Source organism: Vulpes lagopus, chromosome 3, assembly GCF_018345385.1.
Source record: "Vulpes lagopus strain Blue_001 chromosome 3, ASM1834538v1, whole genome shotgun sequence".
Taxonomy (NCBI): Eukaryota; Metazoa; Chordata; class Mammalia; order Carnivora; family Canidae; genus Vulpes; species Vulpes lagopus.
Window position 1 is genome coordinate 2,433,924 of NC_054826.1, and position 24,772 is coordinate 2,458,695.

A 24,772-nucleotide genomic window follows, 5' to 3' on the forward strand; every position below is an offset into this window, starting at 1 on the left:
AGGTAGAAGCTTTGGGAATAAAATTCCTTCATAAATAAATCCTTCTTGGTAATTATCGCCTCTGAAAGTCTAATATGTTTTTAAACATAATCAAAGTTAAAGTATTTTCCAGAACACAAAAATCTAATATTTTGTCATATGTTTCACGAAATATTTCTTTTTACTACTGTTTGCGATATGGTTCCTAAGACTGGCAGCATAAATTGTTGCTGATATAATTAAAAGACGTGTGCATTTATTAGTTAATCATGATGGTTTCTTTTTTTTTTTAATTACTGTGTTAAACTCTTCAGGATGTAACTCTTAACCTTAAATTCCTGGTATAATTTTAACTTTCTCTTCCTTTTGAACTGTTTTCTTGGTTGTTAGTACCTTTTAAAATGAGCTTGCTTCTAAGTGTAATACTACAAAATTGGTGACACGCAAACACAAATTTAATATAGCATATCACTTACGGAAACTTTCCTAGAGATTACAAATCACACGTAAGGAAGAACTCATCAATTGACTATTGATAGAATAGAAACAACTCATGTGCCATTTTAACAAAGAACATAACCATCGAAAAGATAGATTCAAAGGTATGGCTTTGAATCTGGGTGATATTTTGGCATCCTGCTAATCTCACAGAGAGACACAGTATTCTTAAAATACAAATGCCTACTAATTTTTTAATTTTGTAAAATGTCAGTGTGAGGTAATCTAATAATACACAAGACAATGATAAAGAGTAATTTATGCAACTCAAACAAGAAAATGGCCACCACGAGGAAAATCCTATTCATTATGTCTTTGTATGAGTTTAAACAGCGTGCTGTGTCTCATGCATTTTTTTTAAGTGTAACCTTCAGAATGTGAATATCAAGGACAAATGATTTTACTCATTTGAAAACTAACATTTATCCAAATGGGAGGAAGAGAAAAATATATTCATTTATAGATACCGCTATTGATGTAATTTAATAAGATACAGTTTTAGACATTCAACCCCTTTCTCTAGTAAACTATGCATTTATTTTAACAAAATCAGTTTATATATCTGCTCTGAAGATATATCCATTATTTGAAACATTCTCGTCTCCTTGTCTTTTCTTGAAAGTCTTATGTCACTTCTATTGCCTTAGCTTAATTTAAAATCTGTGCTTGTTAGTTCTCTGAACATTATACAACCAATTCCTAGCCCCTTGGGTTTTTACTATTCTTTCCCCCCCAGTCTTCTATGTTATTTTCTCCAGCAGTGAATACATTGGTGGGATGGCTTTCCTTTAATTACTGACCTTGAACTGTGGAATGCATTAGAGAATGTGTGGAAAGCTTATGTGCCTGAAATGTTGCACAGCTGTCATTTTCTTTCGGATAAATTAATGAGCATTGCTGTTTAGACACCTGGGTTATAGTTCCCGCTCTGTAACCAACTAGCTCAGTGACATTGATCTAAGCCCACAGGGGATCTCTGGGCCTTCATCTCTGCATTAAAGATTTGTACTAAATTATCTCTAAGATCCTTAAATGTTTAATGGTTTTAATTATCAACTTCATTCATTTTTTAGCTTCCTTTCTTTTGTCTGCCTGTGGGTGTTGACACCTCCATTTCTGTGTAAATAGTGTACAGGATAATAAATACAGCTCAAATTTATAATTTTGGCTGCTCAGGGAGCTATAGTAAATAGCACTAAGTGTGGAGAATATTGAAATAATGGATAAAATAGCCTTTGTATTATCAGTGGATTTCTTTTATCAGAGCTAATTCCTGCTTGTAATGCCAGATCGTGGCTGTAATATTAGATACATGTATTGTTTATGATTATTTATGATTGCTTATGATTCCTTCCTTATCCATAAGAACTAAATTAGCAACATGAGGATCAAGATCTTTGTTTTTAATGTAGTTATTTAAAAGAAGGAAAAATACGACCTATGTCTCATCTCCTCCTATTGGTGTTACCTTTGCATTTTGTGTGCTTATGTTAGCACTTACGGCATCACATGGTGATTGTCCAATTTCATCTCATCACCCTCAACTAGATTGAAAACATTAATGGATGGTAGGGACTATTTCTAATAAATCTCTGTTTCCTTAATGTCTAAAGGAGTGTCTAGCTCAAACTAGGGGCTGAGGAAATGTTTATTAATGAATGAATGAAAACCATTTCATAATTCAGCGACACGATCTCAGTCTTATGTCAAATATGCATGGTAAAAATATGTGATACCAACTTGATTTTTTACAGTTTGTCATTTTTTTTTGTAAATAAGCACAGATAAGGTAAAAATTAATAATATAGCAAACCCTTATACATCCCTTACTATGTGCCAGGTACTGTTCCAAGTGAACTAATATATATTAGCTACTATAATTTTGCCACACATCTTATGAGGTAAGTGTCATTGTCATCCTCATTTGACATACAATGAAAATGAAGCACAGAGAGGCTGTTATCTACTCAAGGTTGTGGATCTCATGAGTGGTGGAGCCAGACTTTGAATTGAGCCCATCACAATCTGGACTGCTCCCTCTCACTAAGTTAAAAGATATTTAAATAAAATGAGAAAATAAGATTTCCTGTGATTTCATAAATTCTTTGTTTATTTTTTAGCATAACCTTGTGGCAGGCATTGTTGGTGCAGTCTCTGGGAGCACAAAGGTGGAAAGATATGCTTCATACTCTTGAGAAACTAGTAGACCAGTCAAAGTACAGTCAGAGCACACGTCATGCTGTGTGATTTGCTATAATAGAAGCATGTGCATATTTTAATATAAACATAGACTAAAGGCCCATAAGTTGTTTGGAAGAGACAATGAAAGTGTCATAGAGTGATTGACAATAGAACTGATTCTCTCTCTTTTTTAAGATTTTAATTATTTATTTGAAAGAAAGAGAGAGAGACTCAGCACGAGTGGGGTAGAGAAGAGAGAGAAGCAAATTCCTTGCTGAGCAGGGACCCCGAAGCAGTGCTCCATCCCAGGACCCTGAGTTCATGACCTGAACTGAAGGCAGATTCCCTAACCAACTGAGCCACCCATACCTCCCCTGCAAATCCAGCCAGGCATTCAGCCTCTACTGAGTACAAAAAAACAAAGATGCCCCTAGAACTGATTCTTGAAGAAAGACTAAGAGACTGCTGGATAGAAGAAACCATCTCAGAGAGTGTGAAACACCTGTGCAAAGGTATGGAGAAAGGAACCAGCAAGTAAATCAAGGCGTGGTGGCAGAAAGAAGCCAGAATTTCCAGTGCCTTCCTATTCTGCTGGTGACTTACTGTAGAATTTTGAGTAATGGAAGAATATGGGATTTTGAATGCAATAAGGTAAAACTGATAATGGTATTGTGTGTGGTCTGGAGAGAATCAAAGTAAGTGGAATGGAAACCCGTCATAGGAAAAAAATAGTGAAGAAAGTGAATCGTGAATAGCTGAGTTGAGTAGTTTCAGTGAAGCAAGAAAGGAGAATATGAACTTAAGAAATGCTAGAAATATAATAAATTGGGTTTAATAACGAATATGATATGGGAGAGAGATTGGGAGGATAGAGATAAAACTCAGTTGTCTTGTCTGGGTAATTGGTGGAACCATTAAAGTAAAATAGGAAATACTGAGGGGAAAACATTTAAAGAGAATAAAGTGAATATTTCATGTTTCTTCCAATATGGCTTCCCCATATTCTTTCCAATAAATAACCCTGCTTCTATCAGAGCAAACAGTGAAGTCAGTAATTATTAATGAACTTTTGGGCACCTGGATTGCTTAGTCGGTTAAGCATCTGCTTTTAGCTCAGGTCATGATCTCAGGATCCTGGGACCAAGTCCGACATGTTGGATTCCCTACTTAGTGGGGAGTCTGCTTGTCCTTATCCCTCTTCATGCTCCCTCTCTTCTCTCTCTCTCTTTCAAATAAATAATCTTTAAAAAATTCATGGATTTTTACTGTTTCTATTTAGTGATTGTTACACAGAAAAGTTTCAAACCGTAAGCATCCATGTAGTGGTACCTAAACCCTTATAACTTAAAAATATCTAGAATATGGATCGAACTAGAGGTGAAATACTACAGTTACTATGAAAATGATTGATGACTCAAAAATAAGAGAATAATTCCTTGTTTGCTGACAAGAAGATATGTTCTCTCTTTCTCTCTCTCTTTTTGATAATGGGTATAAATGAGAGCCTAGCCATTGCTACTCTAAAAGCAAAGGAGTGCAAGATAGATGGCATAGGAAAGACAGAGGTGACTAAAATTGTAAACAGATGAAAATAATGATTAAGGAGGAAAAAAATGAAAGAGTCAAGAAATGCAAAGATGCTTGTTTCTGTGATCTTAGTCCACCCATATTAGAATCTTGCTGGAATGCTGGCCCTTGCCAGTGGCTATGTCTATAAGTCTGTATGTTTCCCACATACAAGTAGTCTTTAAATTTATACTTTTGACCTTCCATTAACCTGAGCATTAGGGGTTTAAGCATTGACACTCAGTGTTTTAAAGATGCCTATTCAGCCTATTTTGTGACCTATCCTTTGGTGGCCTACTGTAACAGCCAACAGTTCCATATAGAAGTTCCACCATCTTGGAATAGTGAGGTTTCTGTAAGCTCATATTTCAATATTTCATTGCAGATAATTTCATTCTGGTTCCTTGTAGCCTTGAGTTTCTGCAGAGTTCCTCAAAGATATTCAAGGGACACATGGAGAGAAGATGACAGAGGTTTTATTTATAGCCAAGCTACACGTAGGCTCTTTAGATCATGTTTGGCTTGAAGAATGTGTTCTACCAAAAAAAAAATGAAAATTGATTTATCATATTTTCTTTATTATTTTATGGAAATCAAGGAGGCACAAAACAATACAAATAAGAAAATGACTAACAGACTGATATCAGCTAAGAAAACTTGGAAATCATTAAACCTGACAAAAATGGGAAATTCTATGTTTAGTGAGATGATCAACAGTTTTTAACTGTTTAACAATTTTCAAGTGACAAAGAACTTACCAAATTAAAGAATGTGGTACACATAGCATATTGAATAAACTTGTGGAGTTACTCTGTTCTACACCTGAAAGATAAGATATATTCTGAGAGGATCTCATGCCACATAAATAATTTGGTGATGAAGTTGTTATCAAAAAGCATTAACCAAAAGATCTGAGTAGATGAGGTCACTGCAGCTAGGACTTTTGCTGGATGGTACAGAGGTCAGTGAGAAAAGTGCACATTTTGGAAGCATTGAGATTTTGATGGGGAGCACAGATTCTGAATTCAGGTAGGACTTTGCGTGAATCTTTCTTGTTACCTTTTCAACTTGGAACAATTTGCATAAAATCACCAAGCCTCTATCTCTCAGATTGTAAAATGTGAATAATGAGAATACGTACATCAGAAACTGGACGTACTTCCTTCCCAAGGCAGCTTATTCCAAATGTAATTTGTCCTCCTAAATTATTTCCATAATTAAATTTCATAATCACTTTATAATTTAATTGAATAATTTTAAGTCTATACATAAATTTGATAACAAAAAATAGTAGAGAAGGGTATCAAACAAAAAGTAAAAGTCTCCGTTTCTTTGCCCAAACCCAGTTCCAACCCGAAACTTCAGGGGGTTTCAATTTTAAACTTTTCTGTCATATTTTTTTCTAATGATTCTCTTTCTAATATGTTTTCCTAAGTATGTCTGCATTTCATGATTTATTAATTTTTAACAATATTGATTGCCTCCATTCATAAAACATGAAAGCTGACTTCTCTATTATTTACCCTCTGAATAGTTAACATTTTACTTTTATTTCTTCTGTTGGTTAGATTTGTTGATCTACTTGATGTGTTTGATCCTCTATTTCCTTTATTCATTGATATTAGACATGTCATGACTTGTCTCTATGTAAGATGAAGTATTTGTGTATCATCTCTTTTTTTTTTCTTCCAATTTCTGTCTCCCATGCCATTGTTTTTATATTGTCAAGCTTTAAAAATACTCTGTTCTAAAACAAAACAAAACCACTCTATTCTACAGTGATGGCCTTCTGTGGCCACCAATTGACTGAATCAGCTTATAGACTAAGTATGGAAAATGGATGCACGTTAGACACTCTCACTGTACCACTCATGGTATAGGATCTCTAACTTAGTAAAATGTTTTGTTCTGCATTAGATAATGAGCTACTGAAGATCAGAGATAGTCTGGGTGCCTGGCTGCTCAGTTGGTAGAGCATGCGACTCTTGACCTTGGTTGTGAGTTCAAGCCCCACATTGAGTATAGAGAGTACTTAAAAATAAGTCTTTTTAAAAAGAATCTACATTTATTTTAATCAATCATTACTATTTGTCACGGTAACTGTTTTCTACAAAGCACTAAAACAAATTACAAGGATGGTAGTCACTATTGATAAGATCAAGCAGGAAGACTCAAGGCTCTGACTGTGTAATAGTTTAGGGCTTTAATCCTGGACACACCAGTAAAAACTAACACTGGGAACTGGTCTTAAGAGAAGTGGGTTGTTTGGTAGCTTATTAAGTCAGAGAAATGTTGACAAATAATAAGGTCAAGCCAATTGATTGGAATTGGTGTGGTCGGTGGTTCAAAGAGGAGCCTTGTTTCCAAGGCAAGGTAGAGAGACCATAGTATCCAGCCTTGGGTGCCAGGTCAGACCGGCCATAGCAGGTCTGATCTGGATAGATGTGGATAGATGCTGGGTCTCTTAATCCAGAGGAGCCAGTACACTAAATCCCCTGCTCACAGGTAGGAGTGGCCCGAAGCTTCCAGCGGGCATGAAGTTCTGTTGGCAGTTTAAGCAATTCAACTGTGGGGATTGTATGGAAAGAGTGATTTTTTTTCTTTGTGAAACAAAAATGCATTCTATTTTAGTACTGATATTTTTTCACAATTTGCATACACAGCAAGGTTTCATTTAAAATATTACTTTAATATAAAAATTGTTGCAGTGCTAAATAGGCATAATTATATGAAAATTTTATTTTATTTTAAGATGTTCCTGCTCTTTGTCCCTAAAACTTCAGTAAGTTGCCACATAGATTAAAGTAATAAAAGGTTTCCAATTATTTTAATTTCATTTTTATTGTTCACCAGGAAATGAACAAAAAGATTTTTCTGCTACTTATCATATATATCTGCTGTCATTATAGTATGAATTTCACAATGTTGTGATTCAAGTTGTAATTTTAATTATATTCATAAAAATGTATTAAAACTCAGCATTTTTAAGTAAAATAAACTTCAGAAATATGTGTGTCAGTATATGTCTATGTGGCAGTAAATAAAGACAATAATTTTTCTCCAAATAAGAATTACCAAGAGAGATTGGAACATATCCTTTTGTGAGTGGCTAGTAGGCAATGATTTGAGCTGACAAGACTGTGTATTTCATGACAAACATGAAAGCAGGGTTTCCTTATACTAGTTACCGATGCACTCTGACATCAGAGTTCTTTGTTCCTGCCTGTACTTGCTCTACCCAACCATAAGTATGAAACCCAAAGGCTCAGAATTTCCCATCTTCATTTTGATTATGCCCTCATATATTTGTTTAGACGATCATTTGTTGGATCATTTATTGCATTATATGCTAGATTACCAGGGTTTTTATCTCTGTTTCCTTCTTCAAGTAGTGGTCTTCTGAAGCTCCCAGCTCACCTCTTTCCAGTTTGGTAAACCAGAAAGGAAAAATAAGAACGCATCTCTCTGAACAATTTCAACATATCTGGGCATCATGTCTCACTTCTTGGCTTAGGTCACCCCTTAGTCCATTCCTGTATCAGTGGGGCAAAAGTTTGACAAAAAGGAGCCGAGTAGGTGTGCTGTCTCCTGCTCTATGGGTCCACCCCCATGTCCAGAAGGGAGGCATGACCATGCCTAAACCACATGTGCTCAGAATAAGGGGGGAGTTGTTCCCCAAAAGAGAGTCAAGATGCTGCTGCCAGAAGGAGGTGGGTGGGTCCTGGACCACTACCCAAACTCACAGATGTCCACAGCATTGAATATGGACCCTGAAGCTGGGACTTGGCTCTCAACCCTTCATTAATATGGGCTTTGATAATATAGAATTGATGATACCCCTGGCATATTCTCTATAAAAGTACACATGAATAGTATAACAATAATTTCAGGTTAATATGTATATTACCTAAACATTCCTGTTGTTTTAAACATTCTCAAAGCAGATGATAAAATTGATTAGCCAATCACAAATCTATGCATCAATCTTATTTAGTCATGAAACTGGATAAACTGAAACCATCTTTTTCCAAGTAATACGTCTTTTTACCTTAAATAAATTATGCTTACTATATGAAGCTTTAATCAAATATGAAGCTAAAAAAATTGATTAAGCGGTTTCCGTGATTTGGACTCATGGTTAAAGGCAGACTGCATCCAAATCTTGGCTTGATCACTTACCAGCTGTGTAGTCTGGAGCAAGTTAGTTAACCTCTCTTTTCTTCACTTACCTAACTTCTAAAATGGGGCTTCCGTATCACAGTACCTGCTTTATAAAAATGTTGTAAGAAGTAATAGCGGTAATGTATAAAGTGCTTAGAACAGTACCTGGCATCTAGCAAGTGCTAGAACACCATTTGGCTTTCTTATTATTATTACTCTGAGAAAATATGTACTGAACACATTTCCATTCTTGGAATCTAAGCTCTATAAACATTGTGATAAAAATTATAAGAAATATACATTCTCTTGTTATCACTGTAGAAATTATTTAGTGAAGTTGAGTAATTTGCCAAAAGTCAGACATCTTATAAGGGGTGGTGCCAAAATTTGAAGCCAGTATTGTCTAACTTATGGTCTTACCAATTATGACATTCGGCCTGTGGAATAAATAGTATAGTGTGACTTAATCTCTATCAGGTTCCCTCAAATATAGAAGTAAATTCTAGCAATGTTAGATAGTAGATTCTTCAGTCCGATTTTATGACAGGGGTGTTTTTTTTTCCTTGAAATAATAAAAATGATATCAAGTTAAAAGTGAGCGGGTAGCGAGCATGGCCACGCAGGTGTGTGATGGCTTCTAGCACTGGAATGCTGAGATGCAGAGCTAAGGCCTTTCCCTTCGGAGCCAGTAAATTCCCTAAAAAATTAGCCAGAGTCAAAGATAGAATTCGAATTCTTCGGATCCAATTGAATCACTTTAGAAAGGAGAATGTTTTTGCCTACTTAACACAAGAAGATTCTTTATATTTGCTGTTAGAGATTTTCTCTTTTTGGAGCTTCAAAATCTTCCCATGGCTACTTGAGGTGCTAGCTCATACACAGGAAATTTTTTAAAGGAAAGAATCCTGTGAATTTCTACTGCCAGGATATGTAAATAACACACACATACACACACACACACACACTCACTGGTGGGGTGGCGAGTGGACAGCTTGGCAGATCAGAACAGCTTGTATGGGGGTGGCCTTATATTTCCAGTCAAGGCTGCTCAAGTGGTGAAGAAGACAAACAGGGAAAACAGATTGTGAAATCTATGCACAAGGGAGAAGGATTTTTCATAAAGGGAATAAAATCAATTATCCAGCTTATGGTTTCTGACTTGGAAAGAACATTAAAAATGAACTATCCCAATGTTTTCATTTTAAAATTGAGGGGGGAAAAAAAGGATGAAGCTAAATGACCTCTTCAAGGTCACACTGAAGAGAAAGATCTAAAGCTTAGGTCTCTAGCACTGGGAGTCTCTATCAATGCATTTGGTTATGCTGAATTTAAATATGAAACAAACACGTCTCTTTTGGAAAGTGATACTTATTTAGTTCAGTAGGTGGGATTAAAAAGAAGAAAAATTTTTACCATTTAAAGTTTTTAAAAATAAAAGCTAGAATATTTAAAATCCTGGATTCTTGCCAGAGAGGATTTAGGTTTCTTTTCTAAATAATTTTCATATCTATTGTTATTTGTACTTTGTCTTTTTTTTTTTTTTTTTTGAGACAGAGATTGAGAGCACATGTGGTAGGGGAGGGGGAGAGGAAGAGGGAGAGAGGATCTTAGCAGGCTCCACACCCAGTGGGGAGCCTAAGTAGGGGCCCTATGTGAGCCCGACATAGGGCTTGATCTTAGGACCCAGAAATCATGACCTGAGCTGAAACTGAGAGTCACAAACTTAACTGACTGACCCAGGTGTCCCTGTACTTTGTCTATTCTGATAGCAACCAAGTATGATGCATTTTTTTTGCTGTAGTATAAAGCAAGCATTCTGAAATTAAGAATATTTTCTCTAATTTAGGGAACTTCCAGGGGAGCAAATAAGATAATTTCTTCCTTCAGTGGTACTAGTCCTAATAAAGGCTATGGTATAGCAAGATATTGGACTGTTAGTAGTCCCTACAGTGTTGGTAGGCCCTGCAGTGTTGGTAAGTACTCAGTGTTAGTAGGTCCTGCAGTGTTGGTAGGTCCTGCAGTGTTGGCAGGTTCTCAGTGGTGGTAGGTCCTCAGTGCTGGCAGGTCCTCAGTGGTGGTGGGTCCTGCAGTGTTGATAGGTCCTACAGTGTTGGTAGGCCCTCAGTGGTGGTAGGTCCTCACTGTTGGCAGGTTCTCAGTGGTGGTAGGTCCTCAGTGGTGGTAGGTCCTCAGTGGTGGTAGGCCCTTAGTGGTGGTAGGTCCTCACTGTTGGCAGGTCCTCAGTGTTGGTAAGTCCTGCAGTGTTGGTAGGCCCTCAGTGGTGGTAGGCCCTCAGTGGTGGCAGGTTCTCAGTGGTGGTAGGTCCTCAGTGGTGGTAGGCCCTTAGTGGTGGTAGGTCCTCACTGTTGGCAGGTCCTCAGTGTTGGTAGGTCCTCAGTGTTGGTAGGTCCTGCAGTGTTGGTAGGTCCTCAGTGCTGGCAGGTCCTCAGTGGTGGTGGGTCCTGCAGTGTTGATAGGTCCTACAGTGTTGGTAGGTCCTCAGTGTTGGTAGGCCCTCAGTGGTGGTAGGTCCTCACTGTTGGCAGGTTCTCAGTGGTAGTAGGTCCTCAGTGGTGGTAGGCCCTCAGTGGTGGTAGGTCCTCAGTGGTGGTAGGTCCTCAGTGGTGGTAGGTCCTCAGTGTTGGCAGGTTCTCAGTGGTGGTAGGCCCTTAGTGGTGGTAGGTCCTGCAGTGTTGATAGGTCCTACAGTGGTGGTAGGCCCTTAATGGTGGTAGGCCCTCAGTGGTGGTAGGTCCTCACTGTTGGCAGGTCCTCAGTGTTGGTAAGTCCTGCAGTGTTGGTAGGCCCTCAGTGGTGGTAGGCCCTCAGTGGTGGTAGGTCCTCAGTGTTGGCAGGCCCTCAGTGGTGGTAGGCCCTCAGTGATGGTAGGTCCTGCAGTGTCGGTGGACACTGTAGTGGTAGTAGGTAGTGCGGTGTTGGTAGAGACTGCAGTGTTCTTCTTTAGCAGCTGCTTGTGGCTCCCAGCTGATACCTCACTGGAAATTGCTCACTGCTGCGGGGAATTACCTCCTAGGACTGGCTCATGTGACGACACAAAGGCACAACCATCACTGCCTTAAGGGTCACCTCAGCTCCAGAACTTGCGGCAGGATCCGCTGAGGCCTCCTTTATCACTACACCAATACCAGCCTCTCCCTGTGCCTGGCGTGTCTTTCTTACCCGCTGCTGGGTATTCTACTTGAGGACACTCCCCAGGGAAGTCACCGGCAGTAGACAGACTTGACGGTTACTTGAGGAAAATGTTAATGAGGAAAATGTTAACACTTTCACCAAGAGGGAACTGAAGGGGTAGTGGTGAAAAGAGATGTATCAGCTGATCCAACATTTTTGGCATGAGAGAACAGGAGGGAAAATATAATAGGGACAACGAAATAAGGTGGCTATTTTGGGGTGTCATGTATTCCTTGAAAAGAGGCGTGATAGGCAAAGTTTCTAAAATGCTCCCTTAGAGTTGTCCCATCCTCAACCCAAGAACCTGTGGATATAAGGAGGGATCGCTTCTATGATTACACTGTGTTATGTGATGCCATCGATTCTAAGATGGGGGTCATATGAGTGGCCCTGACCTCATCACACGAGCCCTTAAAAGCAGCTTCTGAGGGCAGAAGTCAGGGGATGGAAACTTGAGAAAGACTCGATGTGCCATTGCTAGCTTTGAAGATTGCGAGGGCCACGTGAGAAGGGACATAGGTGGGTAGTCCTCCGGAGCTGAGTCCCCGGGTGACAGCGAGCGAGGAGAGAAGAGCCTTCATCCTACAATCACGGGGAGCTGAATTCTCCCAAAGATCTAAATGACCTTCCTTCCTTCCTTCCTTCCTTCCTTCCTTCCTTCCTTCCTTCCTTCCTTCCTTCTTTCTTTCCTTCTTTCCTTCTTTTCTTTCTTTCTTTCTTTCCTTCTTTTCTTTCTTTCTTTCTTTCTTTCTTTCTTTCTTTCTTTCTTTCTTTTCTTCTTCTTTCTTTCTTTCTTTCTTTCTTTCTTTCTTTCTTTCTTTCTTTCTTTCTTTCTTTCTTTCTTTCTTTCTTTCTTTCTTTCTTTCTTTCTTTCTTTCCTTGCCTCCAGCTATGGGTCCAGCCAAGCTCACACAGTGATTTCCTCCCATGAGACCCTAAGCTCCGAATCCAGTCAAGCCCACCCAGTCAGCCAAACGACAGAGCTACGATAGATGGTTGCTGTTTTATGTTTATGAGAATTTGCTGCAGCAGTGATTGAAAACAATTACAAGAGATCACAACAGGCTCAGGGTATTTAATCATCAATTTACTTTAGGCAAATATGTCAGCTTTCTCCATATTTTTAATAATCAGTCATTGAGGCACCCAAACACACAGACTCCTTTGTGTCTATAATTCATAAGTGATTTTTTTCTGTTTGATATGATACATCATTATTTTAAAGGAGATTTCCATAAATGTTAAACTCCATACTCTCTATAGCTCTGCTCCCTGCTCCCAGCTAGATCAGACCAATATGGATGTTATGAATTAGACCCAAATGAGATCTTCCTGCATCAAGATTTTAGGTTTTTAAGTCCAAATTCCATCTCTCCCTTTCTTTTCCAGAATGTGCTATGTGCTTCCTGGTAGGTATGACAATGCAACATGGGAACGTTGTTCCCTAGAGTCACCAAGTGTGCGTTTCATTGCTTCCATAAACTCGTCAGAGTTGACCTTCCTCACACAGCGATAACATTCTGCTTTCAAGTTATTTCTCATGCTAATGATCAGCATCAGGGACATATTCTGATGAGAAGTGTCCAGGGTCTGTTTGGAGTAGCTGGCTTCTTAAGTGTTCCAGAGACAGATGTCTGAAGATCATTTCCAAGCCCTGTAACATAGCCTGCATCTTAATGACACATTTGAATGAGGAGACATATGTAAATTCTGCATCAGTTAAAGGAATATGACTTGAAATGAAAGTGAATAAATGATCTAACACAGCAAAAAGGATTAAGTGCTCATTATGAAGCCGGCTAAACCTTACCTATAGGAGCAAGTCTATTTTCCTTTGTGTTTTCAAGGGATCAGATTATCTTTAAATACTTTGTTTTACATGAATTTACATCAATTACATTTTAATCCTTCTATAAGTTTTTTTTTTTTTAATTTTGTGTATTTTTTACATACATTCAAAAAGCCCTTTGTGACCTGAGCTTAGAATTAATCGGTCGTATTCAGGCCAATCGATTGCCTTTGCTGTGACAGCGTTGCTCTTGATCCTCAGAAGTATGCAGGACCACTCGCTCTTAGAGCAATATTTGACAAGTTAAAAATAAGTGTTCAGAATGAAATGCAAAAACGCTGCTTCTAATCATATGCAAATTGCTACCAGAGTGTCAGAGATGACTTCTCACAAGTATCGGGGAATTCCAGCTAAGGTTATTAAAAAAACTACCATGATATATTTTTTTAACTCTTTGACTTATATTATTAAAAAACCCTACATATATTAATAAGGACATTTTCAACTCTTTGATAGGATACAAAATCTGCTTTTTAAGTAAACGTAAAAAGTTTTATTTCCCAAGCCAAATTCCTGAGGACATAAAACTTTACTTAAGTGTTCTGCCTTTATATAGTATATATATTTTTTCAGTATCTTTGTGATATGGTAGGTTATTGTGAACAGTTGCTCAATGAATATTTCCTTTTTCAGAATTCTACGCTCATTTCAACGTGCACTGATAGAGTTAAATTTCAAAATATCTCCCTCTTTAGATTTTAATATTTTCCCACCATCTGGATTATCTCTGAATTTATTCCTGATAAGAGAAAATATCATATTTAATCATTGTAGCTTTGTCTTTCCACATTGAAATTTATATCACTGTGACAATTTCACTTTCCTTTGGGCACAAATAGACTGTTACTAATTATTATATAAGATTTGTTTAATCAACATTAGAAGTAACAGTCATGCAGAAGATACCGAGTAAGAATCAACGATCTTATCCATTTAGGCCTGCAGCAAGTAAATCTACGATGAGTACAATTTTGGAAAAAAAATGGTACTCAGAAAAAATGTTCTTGTTCTTCCATCATTCTAGCAAGGTGAAGTGGATTATTATATAAACTCAATTTCTTGATTTTTTTTGTGACACTTATTTAACCTCATAAATACACAGGATCCATTTTTTCATTCATATTATTCTAGTGACAGGTTAATTTTTCACAGACAGGTCTTGCGAAGGTTCTTAGGATTCCCATCCCTGGGTATACATGTCTTATATCACCTCCTTCCCTCCATTTGAGTGTGGACTGGTTCTGTGAAGATGCTGGAAATCACAGTATGGCAAACCTGAAGACATTTTTAAAGACAATTAGGGTCCGTTATCAGTAGACTTTAAAATTGATCACAAGAGAGATTATTCTAAAATTGCAGACACGCTTCTCTTCATGGAGTTGAAGAAACAATCCACCGTGAGGTCTACACTGCAAATGAGCGAATTCTACTAACAACCCTAAGAGTTTGGGAGAAGCTCCAGGGCCTCAGATGAGAGAGAGCACAGCACCAGACAAGCCCATGAGATGTCTGTCGTACAAGGGATTGAACTAAGCTGTGCTTGAGCTCCCAACCTACGAAACTGATATAATCAATTGCGGGTTGTTTTGAACTGTTAATCTTTTGGTGATTTGTTATACAGTAATAAAGCTTATACACTCCGTACCCCTCCTCGTACTTTAGATCTGAAGGATCCCACTCTCCAATATGGAAACTGTCTCATACGATGCAGTAGAAGCTGACCTCAAGTCAATCCTTATTAGCCGTACTGCTTCCCTTTGAGTATGGAGTCAGGTTCAGAAATAGAAAAATGGTGAATGCATTTGAGGAAAAAAATGTCTGTTCAACGTTATGGTTTCCCAGTGTTAATATGAGAGAATATTTTCTGCGATTCTGAATCCATATTTTAGGTGACTGCAGGTGCTAGCGTGGTGTTCCTCCTGCAAAGTTGTGGGAGACAGCTTGATAGGCCCGGTGCACCAGGCACCCAAAATCCAGGAAGGGAGGGAGACAGTGTGAATGGTTCCCTCCAGATAAAGTCACACATCCACCTTCTCTATCTAGCCAATGACTCCGGCTACACTAGGATACTTTATTTAAAAAAAAAAAAAAAAAAAAAAGTCTTGGAATAGAGGCCTCTTCCAGGGACAGAATTGCTTCTTTTAAGCTAATATGCAATAACTTAAGTCATCTGCTTTTAACTTAAAAATTAGCGGCTACTGGTGTGTGTGGGTAGCTCAGCTGAATGGCTGCCTTCCCGTCAGGTCATGATCTCTGCGCCCTGGTATTGAGCCCCTACACTGGGCTCTGCACCCAACTGTGTGTGTTGGGTCTCTCTCCCTCTGGTCCCTCTCCCTCTGCCCCTTGCCCCTGCTCATGCTCTCCCTCTCTTTCTCTCTCTCTCTCTCCCCTAAATAAACAAAGAGAATCTTAATAGTAAATAAATTAAATGAACAAAAATTGGCAGTTACTTTTTTAGAAAATAAAGTATCTTGAATTTTATCGTTGATCTTTGATACTAAATTTAGTACATCGACAAATTCAGAACCTTAGCTCTCTCTCAAAATTTCAGGTTCAGTCGATAAATTTTATTCTAAGTCCATAAATATGTGACTACTTTTAAGACGCCTTAGATTAATTAATGATTAATCCCATTTAAAGTGCCACTTTAAATAAACAGCTCCAAACAGCTTAAATTGCTTTCAAATTCAAGATATTTTCTTTGTTTGTAAGAATTTTCAAACCCTTGATTTAATAAACACAAACCCCGTGAATCCTCAAACAGGCTTGAAAGCACAGCCAGTTCCCATCTGCCTCTACAGCTCAAAGAGGCCGCATGGAGCTCAGCTTCCGGCTCATGTAAGAGCTACTTAGCCGCTTTGGACCAACACTTTGTCTATGCAGCAAAGACTCATCTCGACAGGGGCACTTTCTTTCTTTAATTAGGGTCTCAAGCTGCTGTAACTATATTCGAAGTCTTCCACATTTGGGGAGATTACCTAAGGTTCTAATTCCATTCTTTTTTTTTTTTTAAAAAAAAAAGCATATTTCTTTCTGCTTCATTAATGCAGACTGTTACCCTCTCTTTTCTCTTGAGTAATTGTTTTTCCAATGATTTAAAATTTAAGACTTGCCTAAGAATTAACACCTTTACTCTGTCACTAACGTACTTTTTCTCATCCTTTCCTTCTCATTGCTAATTTCTATATTTTCGGTGCATATCTTGAAGGGAAGAAAGCCCTCCATGTCTGTGGGCAATGGGTCAGCTGAGGCTGGGAGAAGTAAACAAGTTATTTACTTTGCAGTTGTTAATTTTATGATCTAATTACTTTTTTTTTTTTTGGCTTTCCAAAAATCCTTTCAAGCTTTGGTAACAATTCTGGTATCAGCTATCACTATATTCTTTTTTGATCCTTTTTCATAGATACTTTAAGATAAGCTATAACTTCTAAGACGAGTATGAGTTCCTACTATTCTTCTTCTCACTTTCAGCCTAACAGAAATGTTATTTGTAAACAGCTCTAGGTTTTCCTCTATATTCATGTGACAAATAAACGTTTAAAGATGACTTCCATTTCCTTGCCTTCTGATGTTAGACCTTTGTGTGATCCCTTCACCTTGGCTGTGGGCAAGACTGACTTACTTCTAACCAGTCGAACGTTAAAGGAAACAGAAGCTTTGGATTATGTGAACGTGACCACGTTACATACGCCCGCAGTGCTATCTTACTTTAGTCCCTCTCTTTCCCCTGTGAGCAACTATGCTGGTGAAACCCACATGGCAAAGAATTGCAGGCGGCCTGTAGGCTGCGAGCATGTGACCATAGCCAGCAAAGAAGCTCAGTCCTGCATCCCAAAAGCAGGAGGCTTCCAACAACCACATGACCGAGAAGCAATAGTCAACCTTTCTCAATCCTGCAGATAGAGAATCCGGTCCTAGCTAACTCCAAGACTCCAATTTCCTGATTGAGCCTCAGAAGCAGAGGACAAAGCAAAGCCATGCAGAGAAACTGCGAGAAAATAAATGCGTGTTGTTTTAAGCCGAGTTTGTGGTAGCACTGTTATGTTATATAGCAAGATATAATGAATAAAATACAACACAAAATTTCAGACAAAATCATGGTAACAAGTCTACAGTCCCTGACAAATTTGGGGTATTGCACCTCACTGAAGTATTTCATGTTCTTCGGATGAAAATTTTTTATTATTTAGTTGATAATTTATTTAAATACTATGTCTTTTCTGTGTCAGATATATTGAGCTGACATTGTGGATACAATCAATTCTTTCAACCGATATTCACTGAATATCTACTGTATGCCAGGCACTCTCCCCAGGTGTTGAAGACATAACATTAAAAAAAAAAAAATGTCTGTTCAGATTGTTTACTTGCTATTTGATCTAATATTAGCATATTTTTGGCAATATTGATAAATATTTGATAATGATAAGTAGAGCCATAGACTTAATCTATAAGTAGGATGATGAGAACCAGGAAATGTATATTTTTCTTATCATTCAATTGATAAAAATCCTAAGTTACAGAAAATGGCAATAGGAGGATAGTTGTAATATGAGAAGCTTGTCTATTGGAAAAATGACTAGTATTTCAGAAAAAGAACTGGCTCATTGTTCTTGCTCAGGTTTGGAATCTAGACAATCACAGAAAATTTTGTGGAATTTTATTTTATTTTTTTTACCTCTCAGATGCTGTGTAAGGCAACTAACTTTACTTGCCTACCTTATCTCAACTACCATCTCCATCCATGGAAAGAAACACATGTAATTGTTCCTGTAACTAATTCCTTTCCTTAGGAATTATTTTACATATTTAGAGTGAGTTTGTCCTTGGATCCTAAAGATATCAATATATCTAGTCCATCTAAAATGTTTTCCCATTAACTATATTTGCACTGCCATAAATTTATTCTCTCATGTGCTTTCAAGAATACCAGTTAAGGCTCTAAGGCCAACAACATACTTCCTGCCTGTTAGCTCACACATATAATTCTCAAAGCAGGAAATTAAAGAATTGATTCCTCAATTAGAAATTAAGTTTAAAATGCAGAGTTAACTGTTGAGCTTTCCAAAGAGCCAATATTTAGTTTTGTTTATTTTCTCTATTGTTTTTAATTCTCTGTTTCATTTATTTCCTCTCCAATCTGTATTATTTCTTTATTTCTGATTACTTTAAGCTTTGTTTGCTCTTCTTTTTTTTAATATTTAATTAATTTACTTAGAAAGAAAGGGAGGACAAGCAGAAGGAAGGACAGAAGGAGAAAGAGACTCTCAAGCTGACTCCTCACTGAGTGTGGAACCCCATGTGGGGCTTGATCTCATGATCCTGAGGTCATGACTTGAGCTGAAATCAAGAGTCAGTGGCTTAACTGACTGAGCTATCCAGGTGCCCCAGCTCTCTCTCTCTCTCTCTCTTTTTTAGTGTCATCAGGTGAAAAGTTAGGTTATTTTTTAAAAAATATAGGCATTTGGGGGCACTTCAGCTCAGGTCATGATGCCAGTCCTGGTATCGAACCCCGCATTGGGCTCCCTGCCCAGCTGTGTGTTTGCTTCTTCCTCTCCCTATGCATTTCCCCTTGTGCTTTCTCATGTACTCTCTCTCCCTCTCAAATAAATAAAATCTTTAAAAAAAGGAATTTTAAAAAACAAACAAAAAATATAAGCCTCCGTAGATATAAATTTCCCTTTAAGCACTGCTTTATCAGAATTTGATTTTGGTGTGTTGTATTCATCTCAAGTGTTTTCTAATTTGCCTTATGAATTATTTTTGGCCCATTAGTTATTTAAGAGTGAATGTGTTAATTTCAACATATTTGTGACTTCAACAATTTGTGAGTTTCTAATTACCATTGTGGTACAAGAACATACTTTATATGATTTCAATCTTTTAAAATCTATTTAACCTTATATTATGGTTGAAACTATGGTCTATCCTTTAGTATGTTTTGCTTGCACTTGGGAAGAACGCTGTTGGATGGAGCGTTCTACAGATGTCTGTTAGGTCTAAACAGATTACCGTGTTATTCACCTCTTCTATTTCCTTGTTAATCTTCTGCTCAGCTGCTCTATCCATTATTGAAAACAAGGTGTTGAAATGTCCAAATATTATTGCTGAATTGCCCATTTATCCCTTCAATTTAGATAGCTAGATATATTACAAACTCTCTCTGATCTATGTTTTTTAGAAGTTTAAACGTTGCATATTTATATAATATACGAAGTCTTCTAAATAAGAAAACATGATTATCAAGACCATGTAAGAAAATTATAATACCCTGTATTCAATTGACATTTAGTATCAAAGTATTTATAATAAGCAAACAAGAGAAGTAGCTATTGAAATAAACTTACGTCTAGGACCTTAATAGCTTGCACTCTATTTGATGCCTGACAGCTCTTTATCTCAGGTTCTTGGGAAGGATATACGGAATCTATCCCATGATTTAATAAGGAGGTTTATCATCTCACTAGTGTTGGGTAGATCTGAATAGGAATCAAAGACCTATCTTTCACAGATAGTTTTAAATTTTGAAGGGGTGTGGCCTGGAGTGAAGTGGTCTTATGACATCTTTATGCCAGGACAAAAAGAAATGAAAGACTTGGTGGAATCAGGGATGTTGATGGTTTTGTTATACTCTACAGGAAATAAATACACAAGAATAGAATATTATTGATAAATTCTACACTATATCCTTTATGGATTATTGTTAGATATAAGCCTTATATATGCACACTGAAATAAATTACTTGAATCAGATGGATATCTGGAGAAAATAATAAATACTTGCAAATATTTGAGTGCTCCTGTCCAACTGCCCCTCCTAAAAAATTTTTGGATAAATAAAATAATTTTTCCCCTTAGATGAGAATCAGTATCTATTTTCTGCATATATTCATTTAGTAGTATAGATGATCCAAGTTTACATTATTCAACTGATGATAAAATGATTCATTTTCATCATAAAAAAGAAGTAGGTTATTAATATAAAAACAAGGATAAATAGCATTTGTAATTGCTGTTGTATAGAGCTCAAATATCTGACACTTCCATGGACCTTTGTTCTTATTTTCACTCTTATAGGTATCACAGAAGCCCATAATGTATAGATGGATAAGGCTGCCATGTTCTACAACTTGACAATGGTGAGAAGCACCATAAAAATCATCATAAATGTAAATGGCATAATGGAATTGTACAGTGTACAACTTATGTACTATATGTTATGATCTCGTGCATTTCCAACTTATTATCAGATTTATGTCCATGATGTCCTGAAGTTGTTCCAAATTTTGTTTTTAATTTTAGTTGCTTTGGCTTGCAACATTGATTACAGATTGGAGAATACTTTTCACTTGATTTTTGGCCATACTCAAGAGATTCATATTTTTTAATTATAAAAAAGGAATTTTGGCTTGTTATAATTTATATTCCTTCTACTTGTTTTGGAAGTTAATTAATTTCACCCATATATGAACACTACTCAAGTTAGGAATTCATCAAAAAGAAATGGAAGTGGTTTCACACCATCTCCCACCCCATCTTATGTATAGTCCTACATATGTATTTGTGCATGTCCACTAAAGACATGTGACAGATGGGGAGGTAAAAATTGATTAATGATGGTAATAACACAAATGGAAGGCCATACTCCCTTGGGTTCCCCTGCCATCCCTTAAGAACTCAGAATGAGTCATACTCACTGTATCTGTTTGCATTTATAATTCCCTAGATAAAATATTGTATTTCTAAAAGTTTCTCTCACTATGGTGAAGCGATATAATTGGTGTGTACATATGTATACATAATAATATTATATACATTATAATATATATTTATACAACTTTTTTTCATTTGCAAGAAAGGTCTGTTACCTAAATCCTACAGCTTGCCTTGGGATTTCACTCATAAGAACCTAATTATTTCTTTCTGAATAATTCTTTCTTCCATGCATATAGAGCACATTTGACCATAATATCATATTTGTATAACCAGATGGCTCATAAATAAATCATTATAGGTTCTAAGATCCTGGGTTCTTAAATATTATGTTATTTCATTCACCCTACATTTTAACTGCTTGGGTGTGACTATGATAAGATACACTCATGTAATATTAATGAACGTTTAAAATTAAAAATCTCCTTTAAAAATAGCACAATATACCGAGTAGGTTATTATGCATCTCTCTTCAATAGAGATCTTATGCATTGTAATTTTAAAGTAAAGACATTGAAATAATTATACACTTTTTGAAAATATATGGATAGTTTATTTAAATCTATTTATCATCTTTCTTACATCTGTTTTCCTTCCTATCTATAACTTGTACATAATTGAAAACACTTATACAAAGTGAAATATAGAAAGACTTCACAAAAAATTTAAAAAAGAAAGACTTCACATATAATTACTGTAAGCCTCTCTCTACCTGGGTTATTTTGCCTAACTGTAAGATTTAAATTAAGCCAGGTAATTAGCTGAGTAGAAATTAATATGTATTGTTCACTCTCTGCTCTTTTAAAAAATAAAAATATGTTTAATAAATATTCAAACTGAATATTGAATAACATTTTATATAAATGGTCATATAATTTTCTCCTTTATTCTGTTCCTGGGATGAATTACACTGGTTGATTGTTAAACTGAAGCCAGTCTTGTATTCTTGGAATAAACTCAACTTGGATGTGAAAAAAAAAAAAAAGACTTCACGTAATTTTTTGTGTCACTTTTCCATGATAATGAATATTTTCCCCAGACACCAAGGCACAGTTGACTGCCATAGACCCCTTTAGAAAACAGCTTCTCTATGCATGGAATCTTGTGTACAGCAGGTAAAATAATATATTCAATAAAGGTCTAGTGTTCTGCTAAATTTGTTTATAGCTCCTTAAATTCACATTTTTTTCTGACCCTAGAGGGACCCTCTCCACATCATGGAGCGGGAATAAACCAGCTTAGGTTCAAATTCTGTCTTGACTTTTATTTTGGGTCTGTGACCTTCAGCGAATTAAATATTCTCTTTAACTTAAAGCTCTTTCATATGTAAAACGATAATAATAAAACCTGCGTTATTTCTGCATTATTCTGACTGTGAAGCAAGAGCATATATAAAGCTGGCACGATACCTGTTGCACAGTAATAAATATTAATTCCTTCCCCACCATCTCTATAAAATAGGAGTACGAGATTCAATTTACAGAGTTGTTGTGTATAATAAATAAGATTATGTTTAGAAAACAATTCAAACTGCGACTTGCACTAAATAAACAATTTCCTTGGTTCTCTATTCCATATGTATAAATCAGTAGGGATGTTGTTTCCTCCTCAAAATCCTCCCTAGACCAACACATCTTCCTAAAGTAGAAGTTATATATTATTCTTTTTGTACTCGTTAGAAACACACATGAGTTTCTACTAGAATATTAAGCATATTATATTATTTTTCCATTTATTCATTCCTATATGTTTATTTTTTAATAAGATTTTATATATTTATTTTTTTTTTACTTCTACTTATGTTTTCCCAGAAGTTACTCTTAGTTTCTAGGAGTTTTTTTTTTTTTTTTAAAGATTTTATCCATTTATTCATGAGAGGCACAGACAGAGAGACAGGCAGAGAGACACAGGCAGAGGGAGAAGCAGGCTCCATGCAGGGAGACCGATGTGGGACTTGATCCCGTGTCTCCAGGATCATGCCTTGAGCTGAAGGCAGGTGCCAAACCTGCTGAGCCACCCAAAGATGCCAGGATGCTTTTTGTTGTTTGTTTTTTGTTTGTTTTACTTGTAGCAAGAATTATTATCAAACTCCACTCATTGGGCTAGAGACCCTTGTGGTTTTAGTGCAAGACTTGCCCCTCATGCAGCACTTCACCTACGCTTGTGAGTTCCTCGGTCAGTCGGCAGCCTCAACGCCAGGCTTTAACAGTGTGCAGCCTGGGATGGTTTTAAGTCTGTTTCTTTTTCCTGTTTCAAAGATGGATTTTGTAATATATATTTTTTCTCCTAAGAAAGTACCATGAAATCTATAAGTTTGTGACATAGAGTAAGCATCTTTTTCTATAAGATATATCCAGTTACACAACCATGTAGAATTCCCTGTGTTAGAATCATAGGAAGACTAGATACAATTCAGTCAGTTGTCATAAGGATTTATTGAATCCATCCTAGATTCTGAGATAAAGTTACAATTCTAGTATATAAGAGTGCACATCAGTCAAATAAACATGTGTGTGAAAGACAAGTCCCACAGAGAAAAGCTATGTGATACTATGACAGTGTGGAAAGGGGGACTTGGCCTAATTAAAACAGTGTGATATAGCTTTGGAAGGGCGTGAGGATTGGACTAAGTCTGAAACATTAGTAGTACTTTGTGAAATGAAATAGAAGAAAGGAGACTTTCAGGCAGTTGTAATAGTTTGTGCAAACTTCTTCAGTGGGGAGATAGATAACTGATGCTGGGTGATGCTAATATCTGATTACAGTGTGGAAGGTGCCAGGGTCATTTATTACCATTTTTCTCAGAGTGTAGGGAAGAGTTTCAGAAGCTTTAACTTAGTGTTTTCTACTGAGAAACTCTTGCCCTATAGGCCCCAAACCAGCACGGGAATGCTGCCAATGCCCTAATAAGTCCATCCCAGCAATTCACTAGCCATCAGAGATATGATCACTGGTGTATCCATGGTCTCTGTAGACTGTGCTGAGTGGACTAGTATCAGGACTTTATTTCTTGTCTTTCATATACCCTCACTCTTTTCCCTTTGGGGAAAGACTGGGGCTATATACATATATGACACATATATGACACATATATTATATACATATATATATCCCTACTCTGATGTCGCAGCATTCTCTGCCTTGGAACGATGACACTCCCTCACAAAATGGGTTTTAGGTTTAAAAATTGGTCCAGGTCCGGAAGTTGGGCAAAGGGTCATAACTTTTTACTAGTGCCACTGTCCTCAGACTTCTGATCATCTTTTCAACAGCCTTGCTATTGGGGTGCTCGTTTCTACACAGTATCTGCACCATTAGACCTGCCTGTAGACCACAACCACCTATGAGTTTTCCAGTAGTGTTGAAGTTCCTACCTCTAGTGCATGCTGATTGCTTCAGTCAATGATATCCTATGTCCCATTCCAGGCACTATAGTCACCAAGTGAGCTTTCTGGCCTTCTACAGAATAAAAACTCCATCATATTCAATTCTATAAATCTTTGACCTTTTCTTATATTGTTATTGCCAGGGCTTCAGATCCTATTCTCTTAGAGTATTTCTAATTTGATAAATAATTCCTTGTCCAACTTCATTTTTCCTTCTTGACCTAGCACCCTTAGGGTTCAGTCCTAT

The 24,772-nt window shown here is 36.9% G+C and overlaps 1 non-coding gene across 1 annotated transcript; it reads right to left on the reverse strand.

Annotated features, from left to right (window-relative positions):
* Positions 1-23,202: 23,202 nt before the first annotated feature.
* Positions 23,203-23,356, reverse strand: LOC121488528. The gene has a single exon (XR_005987143.1). It is a non-coding gene; the product is annotated as a small nucleolar RNA SNORA62/SNORA6 family (small nucleolar RNA).
* Between the last annotated feature and the right edge of the window lie 1,416 nt (positions 23,357-24,772).